The sequence below is a fragment of the Hemitrygon akajei genome, chromosome 30, assembly GCF_048418815.1.
Source record: "Hemitrygon akajei chromosome 30, sHemAka1.3, whole genome shotgun sequence".
Lineage (NCBI taxonomy): Eukaryota > Metazoa > Chordata > Chondrichthyes > Myliobatiformes > Dasyatidae > Hemitrygon > Hemitrygon akajei.
The window spans coordinates 31108388-31125479 of record NC_133153.1 but is presented as its reverse complement, the minus strand read 5'-3'; the positions used below and the strand labels follow the sequence as shown (position 1 = coordinate 31125479).

Genomic DNA, 17092 nt, shown 5'->3' with positions numbered 1-17092 from the left:
AATGGTGATTCTCATGATCAGCATCCAAAATCCATAAAATAAACCCCAAAATATTCAGGAAACAAAATAATTGTTAACAGTGTATTTAGCATAGCAACGTTGCCATCAAACTCCTAAGAACTTTTTTCCAGTAGTATATCTCAAAATGTTGCTTCAGAAGATCATTTGTTTCATAGTGCTGTTCTTTAGGGTTTTCCCCATCTGCCTTACTTTATGTCTTTTTCAAGTAGGATGGCAAAATATAGGCACCTATAAAGGTTGACTCTGTGACTCCTATGATGTAGAGAATTTCAGTCTATCATCTTAGGAAGTAATAAAAAATAGAAAAAATGCAGTTAGAAAAAAAATTCATGAAAAAATTATCTTTTTACTCTTCAATATATATTACCTGAACATCCACTAAATTCCAGTATTATGTTGAGTTGTTATTACTCTTCTAGTGACTGTTCAAAGCATTTAAGTACAGTATTCCAATTTTTTTGGATCCAACAAGCTCCAAGCATGACATTGTGTATTTTATTTCTGTTGGTATCACACATATTGGAATGCTTCTACTCTGATTTCTTTATCTGCTTCTTAAACATGTTACCTCCACTCAATTTCTGAAATTTAAGTATTTCCAAATATTTAATACCCATTCTTTATCACTCACAGAGTGCTTTTTACCTAGAAAGAATTTTACATCCTGTTCTATGGTTAATGCCCCCAGCATCATGGACACACTAGCAGAACACTAAAATTAAAGACCATTTCTAGATATGTAGTTCATCAGGAACAATCTCCAGTATTGGGCTAACTAATAGTTTTTCTGGCCACAAGTAGTCTCTTATATTATTTAAAGAGCAAAAAGTATTCCTGACATTCTGCTTAATCCACTACCAAGAGTACAGATGGAAGATACATTAGGTGCTGTTTGTGATAGCCTAGTCTGCACAAGATGACTACCTTACTTGCACTGTAAGCTGTAATTGAATTAACATGCATTCAGCGGCCACTTTATTAGGTATCATATGTGGTAAATAAAGTGGTCACCGAGTGTATGTTTGTGATCTGCTGCTGTTGTAGCCCATCCACTTCAAGATGCAAAGTGCTGTGCACTCACAGAACACATACAAAATGCTGGTGGAACGCAGCAGGCCAGGCAGCATCTATAGGAAAAAGTACAGTCGACGTTTCCGGCTGAGACCCTTCAAAGGGTCTCAGCCCAAAACATCATCTATACTTCTTCCTATAGATGCTACCTGGCCTGCTGCGTTCCACCAGCATTTTGTGTGTCTTGCTTGAATTTCCAGCCTCTGCAGATTTCCTTGTGTTTGCACTCCACTGTAGTAACACTTGTTTACTTGAGTTACTGTCACCTTCCTATCAGGTTGAACCAGTCAGGCCATTCTACTGTGACCATTCTCACTAACAAGGTGTTTTTCGCTCTCAGAACTGCCGCTCACTGGATGTTTTTTTTTGGGATATCACACAATTCTCTGTAAACCCCAGAGTCTATTGTGCATGAAAATCCCTGGATCAGCAGTGTCTGAGATACTCGAACCACCCTGTCTGGTACCAATTATCATTTCACAATCAAAGTCACTTAGATCACAGTTCTTCTTCATTCCGAGATACGGTCTGAACAACAACTGAATCTCTTGACTATTTCCACGTGCTTTTATGCATTGAGTTGCTGCTACATAATTGGCTGATTAGACAATTGCATTAATAACCTGGTGTGCAGTTAATAAAGTGGCCACAGAGTGTACATCATGAGTATTTATTAAAATTATGTATACTTAATTTACTTTACCTCTTCTACTTTTCCACTGCTCAGTTCTATGAAGAGTCAGTCTCTATGGAGAATTCAACTCAGTTTCTCCATAAAGTGGTAGATGTAACAGATATTTGTACACTAAATCAATCTGCTTTGTAATATATTTTCAATAACTTCTCTGTTGTATGTGGCTAAGTGAGAAAAGCCATGTAAACTTTGTAGGTATGAGAAGATTACTTATTAATAGGCAGGCTTTATTCCCTTGAAAGTTCTATCCTGCATCCAACATATTGAATCAATTACAAAGAAAGCACACCAGCACTTTACTTCATGAGGAATTTTTTAAAAAGATGTTATGTCTCCAGAGTGGAGAGCACTCTAACTGGTTGCTTCATGATCTGGTCTGAAGAGGCCACAGGACTGGAAAAGGCTACAGAGAGTTTCCAACTCAGCCAGTTCCATCATGGGCACAAGGCTCTCCATCATCGAGGACATCTTCAAAACACAATGCCTCAAAAAGGCAGCATGCATCATTAAAGACCCCCACCAATCAGTCAGGACATGCTCTCTTATTTTTGCCATCAGAGAGGAGGTACAGGAGCCTAAAGTCACAAACTAAATGTTTTAGCAATAGCTTCCACACCTCCACTATCAGATTTCTGAATGAACAATCAACCAATCCATGAACACTACATCACTACTTTTGCTCTCTTTTTGCACTACTCGTTTAATTTAATTTTGAAAATATATTTTTTATTGTAAGGTATAGTATCTTTATGTATTGCATTGTGCTGCTGCCACAAAATAACATATTTCATGACATATTGATAGTAAATCTGATTCTGATTATGAATCAGGTTCAGAATCAAGTCTAATATCACTGGCATATGTCATGAAATTTGTAGTTTTGTGGCAGCAATACATTGTTTACATAATAATAAAAACTATAAATAACAAGTATATATAAAAAAATAAAATTACAGTTAGCCATTTTAAGAAACCCCTTGGTGCAACATTGAATTTTTCAAACAACAGCTACAAGAGTCGATCCTCATTCTGTTTTGAGTTAACTACTTTCTTCTGAATAGCATTTATGGTAGAATTGGACTTTAATATTTTGCTTACTGCAAAATGATTTCATTGCTAACTAAATTAGCGAAACAATGATATAGCTAACCATATAACCATAACCATATAACAATTAAAGCACAGAAACAGGCCATCTCAGCCCTTCTAGTCCATGCCGAACACTTACTCTCACCTAGTCCCACCTACCTGCACTCAGCCCATAACCCTCCATTCCTTTCCTGTCCATATACCTATCCAATTTTTTTAATGACCTTCAACAGACAAACTCACACAGTCTGAGTTTGCATTCTACATGGATGTGTAAAATGGCAGATGTCTGCGAGCATCCATGGGATTTTCCTTGTGAAGACCATTGAAGAAAAGGCCATTCGATAATAAGACATCAGGTAAATCTTTCTCATCAGATAATATGCCTTCATGTGTTTCATACCAACCTCATTGCACGTTAGACATTATAATAAATATCATTAAATTGTCACCATCATTCTCTATATGTAAAACTATGCGTAGTAGCAGAGTTTACTGATTCTTGTCTAAAGCATGTATTATGAAGAAATTTATAATACAGTCTAGCAGCTATTTCCAGACCATACATACCTCAAGAGGCATAATTATTACAGTATATAACTCTGGGCCTTCTTCATAGCCAATTGGCCATTAACTGTTAAGCTGTCATTGAGGCTCACATTAAATATTTTTCTCCATGATTTTCCAGTTGTCCAACAACAAACTGCAAAACCAGACAAAATTTTGCATCTTCTAAATAATGTGTGAGGTGATACAAAATTTTATGTTGGTCTTTTGAGTGTTGAAACTATGATATGTTTTATAGTCAAGCATAATATTCTCTTGAGGGAAAGTTCCTCTGAAGAATACATTTTCATAATACAATATTATACATAAATTTCTGGACAGTAGTTATATTTTGGCATTCCAGTAGGAACTTTTCTGTCTCCAGTTTGGCTTTTCCCAATGTGGGCTGACTAATGTCAAAACCTTCAATATAGATAAAATTATAAGTGCACTCCATAAACAACAGTGTGCAATATTATTGATTTCTCAACATGGCCTTCGGCAAAGAAGAAAATTGCAGAACATTATTATAGTAATCATCATCAGTCAGGGTGTTGAGTATAGAAGGTGGAACATAGCACTCAGTGGTCAATATATTAGGTACCTCCTGTACCAAATAAAGTGCCCACTGAGTAGGGTCATGGTCTTCTGCTTCTGAAGACCATCCACTTCAAGGTTCAACGTGTTGTGCATTCGGAGATTGTTTTCTTCACACCACTGTTGAGTGATTTGAGGTGAGTATTTGAGTTATTGTTACCTTGCTGTCAGCTTAAACCAGTCTAGTCATTCACCTCTGACCTCTCTCATTAACATGGATTTTTCACCCATAGGAATGCCACTCACTGTATATTTTACTTTCTTGCACCATTATTTATAAAATCTGGAGACTGTTCTGTGAAAATCCCAGGAGGTCAGCAGTTTCTGAGATACTCAAACCACCTTGTCTGGTACCAACAATCATCCATGATTAAGGTCACTTAGATCACATTTCTTCATTCTAATGTTTGGTCTGAACAACAATTGAACCTTTTGACCATATCTGGATGGTTTTAAGTATTGAGTTACTGCCACATGATTGGCTGATTAGATGGTTGCATTAATGAGAAGGTATACAGATGCACATAATATCATGGCCATGGAGTGTAATTTACAGTTGTATAAGTCAGTGGAGTATTCTCTACAGTTTTGGTCACCTTGTTATAGGAAAGATGTGCGAAAAGCTGGGGGAAAAAAGCAGGAAAGTTTACAAGGTTTTTTGGCCAGACTAGAGAGCCTGAGTTATAGGGGATGCTTGGCCATGATAAGTCTTTATTCCTTGTAACATCAGAGAATAAGAGGTGACCTTATAGAAATGTTTCAAATTATGAGAGACATAGATAAGATGGTTGGTAAGTCAAGGTGAGTCCAAAGCTAGGAGGCATAGATTTACAGAGAGAGGGAAGAAATTTAAAAGGGACCTGGGGGGCAAGTTTTAGACACGGAGGATGCTTGGTAAATGGAACAAGCCACCAAAGAATGTGGTTGAGGCAGGTACAATAAGATGCACGTGGACTGTACGTGCTGGGATGGGCTCAGAGGGATGTGGGCCAAATGCAGGAAATTGAGACTAGCTAGGTGAGCACCATAAACTCATTGGGCTGAAGGCTCTGTAAGCGTGTTGTATTGCTCTGAACCTCTAAGAAGCATTTGTGATATCATTGCAACTATGGAAGAATGTTTTTAAAGTATCTTTAATGAGTCAAATAGATACCATAATGCTTCTATTCTACTATATTGCTCTCCAGTATATTCAAAATCATTACTTTGAGATCAAAGAGTTAGTCATTCCGGCTGATACCTTATAGGAGGTAGACTGAAGATTTAACCCCTGAATTTTTTTTTGAAGTGCAATTATGCAAAAGGAAATTGGTGTTCTTGATGAAACTGTGTTCTTAATTCCAGCAGTGTGTAATATTGGAGGGATGTGAAAACTGATATTAAAATGACTATGTACACTCTGTGGCCACTTTATTAGGCACACCCATACACTTGCTCATTAATGCAAATATTTAAACAGCCAATCACATGGCAGCAACACAATGCATTAAAACATGCAGATATGCTCAAGAGGTTCAGTTGCTGTTCAGCCCAAACATCAGAATGAGGAAGAATGTGGTCAAAATGACTTTGACCGTGGAATGATTGTTGGTGTCAGACAGGGTGGTTCAGGTATCTCAGAAACTGCTGATCTCCTGGGATTTTCATGCACAAAAGTCTCTGGAATTTACAGAAAATGGTGTGAAAAACAAAAACAAAATCCAGTGAGCAGCTGTTCAGTGGGTGAAAATGCTTTGTGAGAGCTCAGAGAAGAATGGCTACTCTGGTTTAAACAGACAGGAAGGCGACAGTAACTCAAATAACCATGCATTACAACAGTGGAATGTAGAAGAGCGTCTCTGAACACACACCATTGTGCACTTTGAAGTGGATGGGCTACAGCCACAGAACACACATGCACTCAGTGATCACTTTATTAGGTATGGAGGTGCCTAATAAATGGCCACTGAGTGTATAGTTAATCATTCTCAATAGAACTTTATAAGAGGTGGGCTGAAGATTTAACCCCCGAATATTTTGCACTGCATTATAAAAAAAGGAAATTGGTGTTTTGTTGCTACTTTGAAACAGTGCTCTTAATTCCAGCTGTGTGTAATATTGGAGGGATGTGATAACTGATATTAAAATGACTGTCTCTGGCTACAACTAGATAAGAATGAATGAAATCAGTCGGCAGCTGCAAGAGGAAAGGTGGAGGAGTTCAATGTTGTCATCTACATCAATGATTCAAGAAGAACAAGGAAGTAAGAATGATTATTATCATAATCACAAAGCCTATTATTGCCTATATTGATTAGGGACATTTTGGTGAAGAAAAAGAACCAGAACTCCAATTAATCACAAGTAATAGAGGAAAGCTAAGTCCAAGATTTATTCCTGATCTCAGTTGAATTAGTTTATTTCAATGGTCATAGCAAGAGGAAGGCATGAGGAAAAAAACATGTGGTCAGTAAACTATGATCACATGTTGTTTCATAATATACTTCTAAAACCCCAAACAAAATCATCCATAAAAGTTGCACAGAAATCTGGTTGACAAAATTTGATATTAGTTCACAAAATGAAGTATTAGGATATTTTCCAAAAACTTTGGTAAAGACAGTTGATTTTAAGAGCTACATTAAAGGAGGGAGAGGTGAGAATGCAGAGAAATCTAATAATTCATCTCTAGAACTTGGGTTAAAACAGTAGCACAGGATGGAGAAAGATGTGGATTTGCGCATGCAAAACTTGAGTGCTCAAAAGTTTTTCAGACTGGAGAGGGTTATGGAAATTGAGATGGATAAGGCCACAAAGGGATCATGTTACTAGACCAAGAGAAAATAAAGGAAAATTACTGTAAATTGTGGTTGAAAATAAAGAGTTGATCAGTGAACTTACAATGAATTATTTTTATTAATAGAGGACAAGAGAACAACAGGATTGGAAATCAGGTCTAGATGTAATAAATGTGTGGTCTGTGAATGAAAGATCTGTTTGCTTTCCTGCTTGTACTCTTATCCATTTCTGAGTATGAAGATTGGTTACCTGATGAAGGCCAGCACCTATCTTTGAGATATTTGAAGGTAATAATTTGTAAAAATACACTCATGCCTACCTATTACATTTGTACCCTATTATTTTGTTTATTTTTATTTGTTTGACATTTTTGGTCAAAGGGAAATTTTTGGTCAACAGGGAAAGCCTGTTTGCTCATGGCTAGTAATTTTATTCAACTTAATGGCAAGAGCAGGCTTATCATTTTTATAATATCTTAAGGTGCCTGTCATTACTCAGTATGTAGTACATTGTTATTCAAGTCAAAAGGTTTAATTCCGTCTCAACAGGCATGACAACAAAATGAGAGAGAGAGAGAGAGAGAGAGAGAGAGAGAGAGAGGAGAGAGAGAGAGAGAGAGAGAGAGAGAGAGAGAGAGAGAGAGAGAGAGAGAGAGAGAGAGAGAGAGAGAGATTTTTTTTCAGGTGGGCATGAAATATTCTATGACCTATCTTAAAGGACACCAACTCTTGGTGAACTTGTCAATAATTAGAAGCCAAATATTAAATCAACTGTTAACTGTCATATTCCTGCTTGTAGAATGTGCTTTGTGCAATTTTTTCTGTGTTTCCTGAAAATAATAATTTAATTTAAGAGATACTTCATGAAATATAAAGCATTTCAGCACATCTTTAAAGAGCTACAAAAAGCACAATATTTAAAACAAGTTTTTCTTTTTTGATTATTTGTCAATTTCACTAGGTGTCTCAGAGCAGCTGAAAAACAGTTAAGATCATATAAATACAACATCTGAGACTCAGAATGTTGACCACTAGACAGATAATTGTAAATTTATCCAGATTGAGGAGGCTGACAATCACATGGAGACTATTTCTACTTAACATTGTTCAACTAATTGTAACACATCTGTATTGATTTAAAATGATCATGGGCAAATTATAATTCCATGTTGAAATATTTTGAATATCAATTCCAAATGGAGAAATTGACATTTTGCCTATCAAATCTATTGTTTGACTCAATGTTATCATATTGTTCTTTTAGTTATTTCCGTACACCTCATCCATGGGATTCCTAACTTCCTTCCATCTATTAGCTTTGAAAACTCTTGTGTTACATCATCTGAGCCATGACTGCATCTAGTTACACACAGAAATAGACCATTTGACCAAACAGTTCTGTGCTGGAGCTTAAACTCTGCACGAGCTCCCACACACCTTATTTCATCACAAACCATTCACACATCAGTGATACCTTGTTTCCTCTTTTGGTGTTAAATCAATGTGTGATAACTCTTTGGCTTTATCACTGGGCTTCCAAAAGGTTCACAGTGTAATTTATTTGAATTGGATCACCTTTGAACTTCTAACTTCAGAGATTGATTTTGGTTGGAGTTATGCATTAGTTTTGTTGTTGGGCAAATGGTTTATTCTTGCCTCCATGATTTTTCAAGCTTTGGAAACATGCAACTAGCCAAATTAACACCAATATTCACAAGATTACTGAATGAAACTTTCTTTCTTGAATATTGATGGCACATATTTCCAGCCTGTTTTTTCCCTCTCTCTCTATTTTGTTCACATTCACTTATTTTGTTAGTGTTCCTGAAATGCGAACACCGCTATAAAAGTTGCACTAACTCAATTTTTTCCATGCATTCTTTTGGAGAGCTTCCAAAGGGAAGCCATTTACTTTAAAACTGGAATTCATGATCATTAAACCCAATTATATTAAGAGAATACCCCCTTTGTCTTAATTTCTAATGTATAGTTTGCATTATCAAACCAAACTGTGTCAGCTTAAACAACTTTCAGAAGCCAACAGGATAATAAAACCACACATATATTCTTAAGATCATAAAGGAGCAGAATTAGACCATTTGGCCCATCGTGTCTTCTCCACTATTTCATTATGGCTGATCCATTTCCCTCTCAGCCCTAATCTCCTGCCCTCTCCCCATGTCCCTTCATGCTCTGATTAATCAAGAATCCATCAAACTCTGCCTTAAATACACCCAATGCAAACCCAAGCCATAATATAATGTGTGTTTCTGAAAGTGGAATTACAAATGAATTAAAAAGTTAAAAGTTCGAAGCAAATTTATTATCAAAGTTAGTATATGTCATCATATACTGCCATGAGATTCATTTTTGTGTAGGCATTCACAGTAGATACAAAGAAACACAAAGGTATCAATGAAAAATGGCGCACAAACAAATGACGATGCACAAAGAGCCAATGTGCATAGAAGACAAATTGTGCAATTGCAAAGAAAACAAATAGTAATAATCATAATTAATAAATAATATTAAGAACTTGAGTTGTAGAGTCTTTGAAGGTAAGTCTGTAAGTTGTGGAATAGTTCAGTATTGAGGTGAGTGAAATTATCCATACTGGTTCAGGAGCCTGGTGATTCAAGGATAATAACCATTCCTGCACCTGGTGGTGTGGGACCTAAGACTCTTCTACCTCCATCCTGATGGCAGCAGCTAGAAGAAAGTATGGCCTGGATGATGGGGGTCCTTGATGCCATGTGCTGATATGGATAATTGATACCCTTCAGAATTTTAGTTATCCTAGTATGTATTTTTCCAAACAGGTTGGGCTAAATCTACTTTAATCTGATCTTAAATGTATGTGTTTGAGTCTTTCATCTGGATCAAGTTCTGGTCCAAATGCATCTTATTTTAATCACATATTGCCAATTGGTCTGACATTTTCAAGCATCATTCCCTAAAAGACTTCCTGCGGGATCAATTTGCAGATGTCTGCAGCAGGGACACAGGGTCTAGATTTCGATTTGCAGAGCAAAGAAAACTAAAACTGAGTGTCATAATTCAGAAACATTCCACTGAGTGGAGATCATATTATTCACCTCCCAACCAAACTGCAAATCGTTCACAATGCACAAACAGTGCAAATCATGTGTGCTAATAATCTTTAAGGTATGTTCAATAACTACAAGAGAAGTATTATTAATAAACTGATCTACCAAAGATGCTTGTTCTAGAACCTCGAGTCCGTAAATACGTTGTACTGGGCCCAGATGTTAATGCCATTGACTGGTCTGGTTAGACTTCGACAAAGTAAATCACATAATACTGTTAAACTTAGGGAAGAAATTAAGACACCAACGTGGAAAAATAATGCAAACTGTTTTATATCTATTAAGTATAACCTTCATATGTATTCATACACAGACTACCACCAGTGAATCGGCTTGTTGACATCACAGTAATAGCCTGAATCCTTATACACTGATTCATGAACACCGAAAATAAATCACTTTCTTTTGTGAAGCTGACAGAACGTTCTAATATCTGTTTATTATGAATTGGACAACGAGTTAAACGAGGGGAGAGAAGGTGCTTGGTTTACAGATCGGGCTATATAAAGAGGTTTTTTCGCGGGGCGGGGGGGGGGGAGAAACAGATGTGTGTACAATTGATTGTAAATGGTTATAGAAAAGGCAATTTGCTTGGAAGAAAATGGGCCTAAGTGCCTAGAAAAAGGAGAATTGTGCTGATCTAAAGACAGCATTGTGGGGAATGCTATTGAGTTACTGTACACAGTGCTCAAATGTAATCAGGCTAGCAGGTGCATTAGCTCGGGCACAATGACTGCAGCCGAACAGACAGCACTGGCTGTTAATGGAGCTCCCTTAGCACACACGTACAACGTGTCGCTCCCAACCCTTCTCAAAGCATACAAGCAAGGCGAGAAATCCATACTCAACAACAGCGTTTTTTTTTTAAAAAAAGGCTTTTAAATAAATTTGCTGCGGTACAGAAAGAATGCAATCAAAGCACCCATGCATCAGATCAGTCCGGAAGAGGAGGACATTTTCAAAAATTGTTTGGGCTATGAAGTGAATTTTGTTCTGCTTTTTGTTGTTGTAATTTGCCTATCTGCAGCAGGCAAATTCACTCTGCAGAATAAGATGAAAGCTGTCCTGTCCTTCTTATAGCTCAGTTATATTTTTTCTCATCGATTTCCTCTATTGTTTTAACCATATTTCATGACCTTTAACCCATTAGGCGCCGTGATTGTGGGGGGGGGGGGTCCTTAATTTAATGGAAACAGGCTGTTTATGACTTCAAGTAAAGCAACACAAAAAAAATTGGGTTAGACAATGGCTCGATCAGCATCTGAATGACAAATGGCAATCTATCGTTTCAGCGAGAAGGATATCCTTCAATACAACTTTCCTTATTCATCTTCTCATGTTAGAATCAGGTTTAATGTCACTGATATCTGTCGTGCAGTTTGTTGTTTTGCGGTAGCAGTGCAGTGCAATACATTAAAATATTATAAATTATAGTAAGAAACATATATTAAAATTATATTAAATAAGTGGTGCCAAAAGAGAGGAAAAATGATGAGGTAAAATTCATGGGTTGTTTCATGGTCCGTTCAGAAATCTGATGGAGGAGGCGTAGAAGCTATTCCTAAAACGTTGAGTGTGTGTCTTCAGGCTCCTGCACCTCCTCCCTGATGGTAGTAATAGGAAATCTCACATCCTAGGTGATGGGAATCTTTAATGATGGATGCCGCCTTTTTGAAACAACGACTTTTGAAGACATCGTCGATGCTGGGGAGGCCAGTGCCCAGGATGGAATTGGTGGAGTTTGCAACCGTTTACAGTTTTTGCCGATCATTTTTAAATCACTACAAATTATCATAAAGTTCGTTTTGTAATTGAAAAATACATTTTTATCTCAGCTGATCAGTATCCTCTCTAATGAACTGTTGTTCGCCATTATCTCATGAGAGGAAATACCAATTCTTACAGAGCTAAACTTTGAGAATCTTACACTTTCTATGTTGTCCTATCCGCCTGTGCCTAGAATAATGCAAGTTTAAAGTGTGATTTAGTGAGCAAGAGAATCTTCCTCTTCCCCTAAATTTCGAAATTTAAGAATGCATTTTCTATATTTCCAATTAAAATTGGAATGTACTTTTCGTCCGTCAGTCATTCAAATTTTAATCTCCACGTGAATAAACAGTAACAGGGCACCACGACTGGCAAAAAATACGTAGATCTTTTAGTGGCTCCTTGAGGTTAGCATGTGGGAACATTTAAAATATTTCGTTACTCTATTCTCCACTTAATTGCCATCATGCCAGATATTCTGACAAGAAATTGTGTAAAGAGATGCTTCACAATATATTTCGTATTGTTCTTTAAGAAATGGACTAGACAGAAACACGTGGGATCAATTCTGATTTCCTTTTTTTTGTTCTTTGGGTTTACTCGATGCACCTGGATGCTAAAGGTTTGCTGATGGATTATTTCCTGGTGACGCGTGACTCATTGCAGCGTCAGTTTGTTGTCTGAAATATTGGACAGATTGGAAGTATTTATAATTGCACGGGCTTCCAGTATTCGTAAATACAGACCACAGAATGGAACTTTACATTGAACTGAACTCAGCTACAAAATGGATTATAATATTTTACAAACCAAGTGTTTATGTACCATGATGAGATGTTCCCTCTCTTCAATAATTGATACATTTTATCAATACTGTCAGATGCTCTAATGAATTTGTATCTCAGGTTCTCATTCACACAAATTTCTTAATGCAGGATTGGTTCTCTGAACTGGCAGAAGAAACAAACAACGACGAAATTCTAGTCATTGTTGCTTGGGACTGAATCTTCGTGCTTCTATTGTCTCCAGACTCTCGCCAATTGTTTGCCCCTTTTGACAGTAAAATGTATTTCAAGCATGTTCAAGTTTTAAGCGCGAAACCGAACTAAAGCTGAAAATAAAAGATAGCCAGGGTTTTAGAACGATTTGTTGGCTTTCTGATAGTGACAGATTTGGAAATCACTTTTAAAATTGCAATTCTTTATTTCGACATTATTAATTACCACGTGTTTGGCCGTAGCAAGTATACCAACGGCGAATAAGATTGAAAGTGTCCACAGAATTATTTCTAAACCAATGTAGCCACAATAAAGTCTTGAATCCTAGCATTAGTTCCCATTGAGATTTATTTAGATCACCACATTTCTTACCAAAGCAAATCGCCTTTGTCCTGTCAAAGCTTCAGACCGCTCTACAATCAGAACACCTTCCTCTCCCACCATAACTATTTCACTTCACCACACCCCATCCCCAGACACCACCAACCCCACCACACACTTCGATTCCCAGTAGACAACCACATCAGAACATCCTAAATTTGAAACCAACTATCAGACAAAGTTAAAAGATATACATAAATTATCTTCATTTAAATAAATTAGGGGGCAACTGGGGCCAAACAAATTGCCTCATTGGTCTTGATAGATTTAACACCTTAGTGTACTCTTAATATATATATATATATATATATATATATATATATATAAACACAATGTGATTCTGAAGTTTAAAATCAAATGATTAATTAACAAGCTATCACTTCTGTCAATAATCCTACATCGCCCGGAGTTCGGGAGCAATTGGACAGTTAAGGATCACTTACTATACTGAATAATTCCACACAAAGAGCTGAAAAGGTTTATTCCCCGGATGATTGGGTGGTGAATGAGCATTTAAAAGATTTGCCCCACACTCAATGTCTAGTTGATTTTAAACACATTGAAAGCAGTTATTGATCTCGCTTTTTTGGGGAAAATATTGATATCCTATCCTGGCTCATTTATTGGCACCTGTATTTTTTTTACACTTCTTCTCAGAATCAGGCAGCTCGGATTCCGCAGCGCCATATTCCCCGGTTCGGTAAATATTCTAGTCACGTAAATATTACAATAATGTGCATCTCCAAGAATTTGATTAAAAGGGAGTATATAGCAAGTGGGGAGGGAGGCGAAATGCAATTTCGATACTTGTTCGAAATTGACCTGGACATCTGTTACAATCGAATTTCCGAACCCTCGGTTCATATTTGGAGGTTGGGCGATGATTTCGGAATATCCCTCCGAGGTCAAACATCGTGATATACGTTGTTGCATTATTTGAATAAAAATAAATCTAACAACGAGATGTCCGGTGCTGAACACGCCAAACGCCATTCACGGATACATTCAATCCGTTGCGCAAGCGTTTGGGCGTCTGTTTCAGTTTGGTTCATTTTTAACTTCACAAGTCTGTATTTAAGGATTTTGCCCTGGTGAATTGGGAGCTTAGGGTTGAAAACTCCACTGCTATACAAAAGTGGCAACCTATAAAATAATCACCCCTTCCCGCTTTCCTTAGGGGCCGAAGACATCCCAAATGCAACACGGCATCGCATTCCTGCTGTCTGACGTTAAGCAGCATCGAGAGCCGTATTCAGAAATTAGTGGATCAGATCTGATTCAACCAATCCGATAGAATCACTGCCCAGTCAATGGTGGAAAGGGTACTGCACAGGAAGCGCTGTCATTCGTCGAATTATTTGTGGACGCATGGGGCTTCGAGGCGTTTTTAGTCTTTTCCTCGTCTATGACGGTTGTAGTTGGGAATTCATTGCTAGTTCACAGCCCGGCTAGCTTTGATTCTTTCTCCCCCTCCACTCCATTCATACACAACACAGACACTGTTCCTCGCCCAGCAGGTCGCATTGCTGCGACTCTCCAATTCCCTTATGCATAAAACAACACAAAAAATAAAGACAAGTTGCAATATCAATATGTTGTAAGTGTGCTACGGTCCAAATAACTCGCGTAAGATGAATTGAACTCATCTGCCTTTAGTCAATTAGCAATTAATTTCAGGCCTTAATGTTGCGAATTGAAATATCCCGTTCTGAAGCCTGAACAGTTGTAAGCGCAAAAGTTCTTCCATCTAAGTCGTTCTCTCTCTCTCTCTCTCTCTCCCTCTCTCTCTGTCTAGGCAACTGCAATAGGCCAACCTCAGATTTGGCCCGCGAGCCACCTTATGGCCAGAATGTGGGGCGGGCTGACCTCTGTTGTATAGGACACACCATAAATGAACACAAAATAAACCCAAGGCTTTCAGCCTATTTCCGGACAACTAAGCCATCTAACATCCCTGACATGTAAAGCTGTTGGTAGGATAACTCCATTCAGTAACCGTGACCTTTTTAAAAAACACGAGCTCTGTAGGACCCCTAGGCCGAATTTAATCTCCGTCCATTGCTATATAACTAATTGATCTGTTGACCGAGTGAATGCCGAAATTCAAATGGTAGCTCCGCCTTTGGTATTAAATTACTAGCTGATCAGTACAGTTGCAATGTAAATTTTCAAATCATTATTTTCAATTTAAAGATAAAATATTTAAAACCATGACAACGGAGCACAGCTCAACGATGACCTGCTGTCTCCGAGAGTAAACCAATCTTATCGTTTTCTTTATTACTAAACGTCTAAATAAATTTAGTGTAGGTGCTACCAAATTGATCGTGAGAAATGTTAGATCATGCATCTTCCAGGTTACTTATAATAGCTTTCTATTCATTTTGTTTTTCATCAGTAAGTATTAGACTTATAATAATTCAATGAGCGCTTTCAGTTTAGGGCAACTGACTAGTAATCTAGAAATAAATAGAGAAATTGCAACCATTTCAAAATTGTTATTCTTGCTTTAAATCTCTGGTCAATGAAAGATATTAAAGTTGATTTAAATAAGTTTAAGAGTCATCCCCTTCCCGGCACTGTACACTGCGATTTATGCTGATGAATCTTGCCCCGTGTCCATTTGAAAAACCCTGTAGAGTTAATAATAATCGATTAAACGGATTATTGTTCGATTCAGCAATGACACTGCTTAAAAAAGACAATGTTCGAAATGAGGGGACGGCTGGCTGAGGTGACATTTCTCTGGACGGTTAGTAATTCAGCTTAGGCATTGTGTCAGAGGGAACCTCATTGTGGAACCGGCTAATAGTCCTAGCTCTGGAGGTTCGTACCGGGTCAAACGGTGTCACTACCCAGATAGCAACCGCCAATGACCTCTGATTTATGCAAAAATCGGGCATGCCTTTCCTTCTCTCTCAAATACCAGCGAGCACTAACATTCCACAACACAGGCACTTCGAGATCGACTTCTCAGTACCCACAACAGCAGTAACGCCTCTGACCCCAACACACACACACACACAAAACCCACCCCCACACCTTCAAAAAAATGTAAGTAGCCCTAGCACACGCACAGGCACACATTCCTTACCTTATCTTCAACATCTCTCTTTGGTTCGCTTTCATCCCATTGTCAAAGTTGTTCAAAGTTTAGAGACTTCGAGTTTGCACTGATACTGAAAAGTTAACAAACTCCCCCACCCCCAACACCACGGTTAATTTTCAAAGTAAACATCCCGGCACTGTGTTGCTACCATGTGTTGCGTCTTTTCCTCGTGACTCGGTGCCAATCAGGCTGAAACGAGAGTGCGCGTATGATTATGGCAGAAATTTCGACAAGAGGATAATTTGAGTCTCAAAACCACAACAGTGCTGTTTAAGTTTGATGCACAGGCTCCCAGGCAGTTCCAAGTACAGGGTAGGAATAAAGAGCAATTGTTGGGGCGGACAAAAGGCCCGAGACGGGGGCGAACTGAGCTCTCAATAAACCCATGAACTTGCACTTGAACTTGGCTGTCCATTCGGCTTCAAATTCGCCACAATTCTATCTAAAAAGAATGCACCTTAGAACAACGGACTCTCTTCAACACGCACCTGCTGTTCTGAAGCATTCAGGTCGAAATATTATTGAGTGTGAACAGATTTCTTTCCATCACGGACTAACTACACAAAAAAGAACGAAATGCATAAACTATTGTATACAGCTGATTTAATTTGCGGTTAGATAACCAGGTCGCGTAAGAAAACAGCCGGGAAAACACAAAATGTACACAGATATGATAATTCTGGAATAATTTGGCCAAAGTGAAATTTGCAGCTGAAATCGATCACATACTTAACCACGCGGGCAATATTTGAGATTTAATATTGCAGAGATGCCTTTAAAGAGTCGGTATAGTCACGATGGCCCGAGTGGTTTCCTTCAGGAGTTTCCAGTGTCTCCAATAAATAGTATTTGTTATTATTGACATATTAAGCTGCGACGTTCAAGCCAATTCAGGTTTAGTGAACATAGTTACATACATTTTAAAAGATACTGGA

At 37.9% G+C, this 17092-nt stretch overlaps 1 long non-coding RNA gene across 1 annotated transcript in view; it reads right to left on the bottom strand.

Annotated features, from left to right (window-relative positions):
• LOC140718748 (uncharacterized) overlaps positions 1–16418 on the bottom strand; it is a 244740-nt gene extending 228322 nt beyond the window's left edge. The window contains exon 1 of the long non-coding RNA XR_012096778.1: positions 16143–16418. This is a non-coding gene — a long non-coding RNA (uncharacterized lncRNA). The remainder of the gene's footprint in view (positions 1–16142) is intronic.
• Positions 16419–17092: the final 674 nt, after the last annotated feature.